The 6,330-nt window shown below is 34.6% G+C and overlaps 1 pseudogene; it reads left to right on the top strand.

The window, feature by feature from the left end:
* LOC104704485 overlaps positions 5,624–6,330 on the top strand; it is a 5,372-nt pseudogene continuing 4,665 nt past the window's right edge.

Below are 6,330 nucleotides of genomic sequence, written 5' to 3' on the forward strand. Positions count from 1 at the left end.
GTATCCTATTGATTAGAAATGCAGCAGTCAAAACACAATCACTCCAATAAACGATTGGTATATGAGATTGAGAGAATAAAGCTCTAGCCACATTTAGTAAATGTTGATGTTTCCATTCTACAACCGAGTTCTGTTGAGGAGTATATGCACATGAGAAGTAATGAATTATGCCTTGTTCTTGAACTATGGAAGCAAAACCTAACTCAGGTGCATTATCACTCCTAATCGCTTTAACTTTGGAATTGTATTGATTAGAGATTAAAGAAAGAAACATCGGAAAAATCTTAGATATGTCACTTTTATTTCTAAGCATATAGACCCAAGTAACCTTAGTACAATCATCAACTATAGTAAGAAAGTATTTATATCCCTCTACAGACTCAACAGGAAAGGGTCCCCAAATATCTAGATGAACCAATTCACTTTTATCTGTCAACATGTTATTATTGAAAGGAAAAGACATACGCTTTTGTTTAGCTAGTGGACATATATGACAATGATCATGACTCTGAATAACAGACTTAGACAATGAAAGTGTACTAGACATGCTTTGTAACTTGGCAACTGAGGGATGTCCTAGGCGTTGATGCCAAAGGCTATCATCAGTAGACAAGGATCCACAGAAGTTAATGCAACCAGGAGACTCAGCAGGTGCAGATTGAGATTGAGAGTGATCATTAAGGATGTAAAGATTGCGGAAAAGTCTACCACTCCCAATCAGTCATCCCTGAGAAGACTCCTGTATGAAACATGCAGTAGGATAAAAGTGAGCAGAGCATTGACTATCATGTAAAAGACTACTAACACTTACCAGATTAAATTTGAAAGTATAAACAAAGAGGACATTGTACAATACTAATTCATCAGACAATCGAATCGTTCCTATATGCGTAATCTCCAGTTTAGTACCATTGGGCAAAGCTACCATGATTCCTGAGACTACAAATATCTCCGTAAATTTTGATATATCACAACAGACATGACTTGTAGCACCACTGTCTATTATCCAAGAACCACTGGGCAATGCACTTTGTAAAGAGGAGAGACAATGATGTTGATATGTGAAAATGTTATTTTCATAACGAAGATTAGTAGATATGATAGAGACTTTACCAGAAGAAGATTGAACAGCCATAACACCATGTTCAGAGACAGTAGCCTGATTCTGATTAACCGAAGACTCTGGAACAGAACTTTGAGCACGAGAAGTTAACTGACCAATCAGAGTTTGAGCTTGTTCCTGAGTTAGCTTACTGACATCAAGATTCACAGCATTGACAGCTGGAGATGGATAGTATGGCATAGAAGAAGTGCTCATAGGCGATTGCAAAGAAGTAACCTCATGAAGCTCAGTAAACAAATTCGCAACAGTTCGTTGTTGTGTGCCAAAATTCGCATTTGGATTATACTGTGGAAACTGTGGCCTTGTGTTAGACGCAGTTGGACCCCTAGGAGGATAGAAACTATTATTACCAGTTAGTCATGTGTTCATCGAGCCTGATGATTTAAAACCAGGAGGAAATCCATGCATCTTAAAACACGTTTGAACTGTATGGCCGAGCTTTCCACAATGAGTACACATCGGTCAATTGCCCCTCGGTCGATATGTATTATAAGCAGCAGCATACTCTAGCTGTCCCTGCATACCTTCAAAAGAACTCGAAGCTTGAAAAGCAACACTATCAGTTCGAACAGTAGGCTTCACAACACGTTGCCTTTCATCCTGCGCAACAATGTTAAATGCCTCTTCAATATTGGAAATAGGTTTCAGCATAAGGATGTGTCTTCTAGTCTGCTCATAGGAGTCATTGAGTCCCATTAGAAACTTGGTGACTCTACTACGCTGTTGTAACTTCTCCCATAACTCTGCAGCAGTGCATTCACATCGCCCACACGTATATACAGGAAGCTCAATATAATTCGTGTATTCCTCCCACAACGTGACAAGCTCTGTGTAATACTCACTCACATACATAGCACCTTGCTGAATAGTACCTAATCTCTGCTCTATTTCATACACACGCGGTGCATCATCTTGCTTGAAGCGTGAAATCAGATTCTTCCAAATCTTTTCAGCAGTAGGCATATACAATAAACTCATTCCTATTTTCTTTGAAACAGATCCAATCAACCACGTGATGACCATATCGTTACATCTAGACCAAGCATCGGAATCCGGATGATTTAGAAATCGTACCGTCAATAAATCCCAACTTGTTTCACACATTCAAGGCCATCCGCATAGATCATTTCCAAGAATGAAACTCAACACCCGTATCAAGTCGATCTGTGACTATCTGTAATCCTGCATGATCTGTGCTCAGCAAAGAATAAGGACTCGCATACAGATCTGTACAATTCTGAGAAACTGGAGCCGAAGAACTCGAACGATTCAGAGAACAATTTGAAGCCATCAAAGCTCAGAAAAACGTAGAAATTGAGAAATCCCAAACAAGAATCAGTGATTACGATCAAAGATAAATCGAGAATTGAAGAAAAAACGAAGATCAGAACTCGCTCGCGAACACGAATTGAAGAATCGCGAAGACAATGAACGAAAGGGAATTTGAAAGATCCAAAAGAAAAGAGAAGAGATGAATGAGAATAAGCTCAATCGAAGATGCACTCATGTTAGCTTGAATCATGATAGCTCTGATACCATAACAAGATTATTGTAACTGAATCTCAGAGATGATGAAGAACAAGAGAGAGAGACGTTGAGCTGAAGAGAGAGATTGAAAAAATATCTTTTATTCTCATTAATGAATTCAATGTACAAGCCGTATATTATATACAACATCTAAGACTATGGTTTAAGTTAATAATGACTTAACTATATCCTAAACCATATAAACCGTCATATAAACCATGCTCATACTCCTGATATGGGAAGGGGATGGACAGATAGACTGTCCAAAGGGGGAGAAGATTATTACAAAGTCCAGCATATACCTCACGTTCGGTTCATAGAGGAATCATGAATAATGCTTTCGGCAATTACCGAGTACGTACCTAATAAAAGATTATTTTTTTGGTACGAAATATCATTCAGTGAAAGGGGATATATATATTCTCTTTTTGTTTTGTTTGTTGTTTAATCAGACTCTTGATTTGTGTTAAAGTACCTAAGGGAAAAAACAAATTGTGGTTTTTATAAACATTGGACATATGATATGTTTGCTGGCCTGCCTGGCTAATGAATAATGATGATCAGTCGATTTCAACGTTTTTATTCATTTCACTCGTTCCGAGTTCAGAAACGTGAATTATAATACGAAAATTTTACAAACTTCCATATTAGACAGCCATAGGTGGCAATAGTAAGTTAGTAACACAAAGCAGTAAGAAACACTATTGTTTTAGTACTAACATTTAACACTAGATATTAACACAAAGCAGTTAGTAACACATTTAACAAGCAGTAATAATTTGTTTCTTCCAAAGAGCCAGTTTGTTGTTTTCTCCATTTAATTTGGATCAAGATGGTGTACATATGTGTCATTGTTTTCATCATGTTCTCTTATTTAGCTTCTAAAATTTGTTTAAAGCCTAGAGGTACAATAAAGCTCATATTGAAATACGAGACTGGTAATTTTCTACCCAGACCTTTGTACTTCTATTTTGTTTACCACGCGGTTGACATCTGATGTTTCTCGGCTGAGAAGAAAGACTAGAGAAAAGGTTTGTCGATTTTGTCTTGAATGGTCTCAAAAAAGGGCTACGCAGGTCTCTAACCATTTAATTCAAGCTCTGAGTTGGAGTCGGAGATTTTTATCTTTTGCTTTTGTGTTTTTTATTTTAAAATTTTTGAGTCTCTCATCAGGGATTTCAAGGCAAAAACTCAATAATATACATTTCTTTCACGAAACTTGTGGGATCTAACTCCCAAAAGGGAAATGACAAGATTAAACGTGAGAGATTAATTATTTGTGTGTATTTACCTTATTCTTATTTTTTGCGTCCATGTACATATATATATTTTTTTCTAAAATTAATTATAAATTATAAAACTTTTTTGTGATTATTATATAAACAGGGTTAATAGTCAGTTGTTCTAGTTATCGTTTTCCAAATACTGTTAGATGAGTTACTTTTCATAAGATTAGAATTAATCTCCATAATTTTTACTATAAAATACGCATAGTGTTACAGAAGTCATTATTATTTTTATGTAATGTGGGTGAGCTATGTGTTGATTGGAAACTGCATTCTTATTTATTCATCAAGTGGGCGACATGGTTTCTTATATTTAGAGTCAACTAAATCTGTACAAGTGGGTAACACATACCGAATCATGAAGATGTTTGTAATTTGATGTTCTCTTTCTTCCTATAATTGACCAAAGTTATAATGTGCATAGATTTTATTTTACTTTCGTCTTATTTCATTTTGTCAATTTCTTAGTAGTTCGCACGATCTCATTTTATTCATCTCTAAGTATTCGCTTATTCACAGAACATAACCTGAGAGACTTAATTACTAAAGAGCAACCATCAATCTTCTTCCTAAAAACCCGACGACGGGAGAGTTCCTTGGCGTCTTCAAGAGGTTAGTTATTATCTTTAATGTTAATCAAGTCCTTATAGCAATTTTTTTTTTTACGGTGAACAGTTCATATCTCTATTATTCTCGATTTTTCACAATAAAACTCTGTCAAACTTTTGGATCGATGTTACTTTAATCTCTCTTGCATTAGGGTATGGCGAGAGAGACAGATTATTCTTGTAAGGTTGAATATACAAAAATAGTGTGAACTTATAAATATATACGACTTTCATAAACGTGTCATTTTGGGGTTTTATTTTTGTTTCACAAAAAGTGTTATTTTATATTTTCAATGTATTTTTACATTTGATTTCTCAATTTTATTCTTAATCTATAACTAAATTAATTCATTAATCAATTATTAAATAAAAACATATATATATTTTTTAATGTTTTTAATTTGTGTGAAATAAGTTAAAATGACACTTTTGTGAAACAGAAGAATATGTCATAAATTAATTAATAAAAACGATTAAATAATAATTTTTATTGGCTTGATTGGTGTTAAAATTAACAAATTTAATAAAATAATTTCTGTTTAAAGTTAACATAAATATTAGTTATAACGACAATGGGGTTAATATATAACATAAATATAAAGTTATAACATGAATTTTCTGTTTAAACTTAAATGATTTTTTTGTTCTAAGTTCAAATCTTGTAAGAACTCATCTCAATGTTACTTCTTGTATCAAAAACTTCCGCATGATACTCCACGTCAAATTGATTTATACTTTTGAGGTTTTATGAAGAGATTTTTCCTTTGTACGAACACAGTTCATAACACTTGCACATTACAATTCCAACTATGATAATTTAGTTTGTGACCTAGTTGTCATAACATCCACTTATTTTAAAGTGAATTTAATCGTATAAAATGTATTTTCAGATGCTATATTAATGCGTTAGCTAGGGTCAATAACTTTTAATATATTTGATTGTAAAATTGAAACACCAACATTCTTTTGTTTTTACTACGTCGAACTTGTGATATTTGACTCCTCACAGTTATATATACATGTTCTTCAAAAGTACGTAGCTTGATTCTTATTATAACACTGCTTAAGCAGGAGTCATTATGGCTGGGGAACTTGTATCATTTGGAGTACAAAAGCTTTGGGACCTACTGACCCAAGAATACGAGCAATTTCAGGGAGCTAATGATCAAGTTACTGCACTAAAACGTAATCTAAGTTTACTAAGCTGTTTTCTAAAAGATGCAGATGAAAAGAAACATACAAGCGCGGTGCTGAAAATTGTGTTGAGGAGATCAAGGAGATTATCTATGATGCAGAGGATATAATTGAAACCTTTCTTTTAAATGAAGAACTCGGGAAAACAAGTGGCCTTTGAAAGCGTGTAAGAAAGTTCGCTTTCACCATAGTGGATCGTAGGGAACTTGCGTCTAATATTGGAGGCATAAGTAAGAGGATCACCAATGTTATTCGAGATATGAAAAGTTTTGGAGTACAACAGATGATTGTTGATGGCAGCAGCTATTCAAATCCACAACAAGAAAGACAAAGGGAGATGCGACAAGAATTTGCTAGGGACTACGAAACCAATCTTGTGGGGCTGGGAAGAAAGGTAAAGAAATTGGTTGGATATTTTGTCGAGGAAGATAACATTCAAGTTGTTTCTATAACTGGGATGGGAGGTGTTGGTAAAACCACCCTTGCTAAACTTGTTTTTAACAATGAGATGGTTAAGCAAAAGTTTGATGGACTCGCATGGGTGTGTGTTTCACAAGAGTTTACCCGGAAGCTTGTGTGGCAAACAATCTTG

This window comes from Camelina sativa, chromosome 7, assembly GCF_000633955.1.
Source record: "Camelina sativa cultivar DH55 chromosome 7, Cs, whole genome shotgun sequence".
In the NCBI taxonomy this organism is placed as follows: domain Eukaryota; kingdom Viridiplantae; phylum Streptophyta; class Magnoliopsida; order Brassicales; family Brassicaceae; genus Camelina; species Camelina sativa.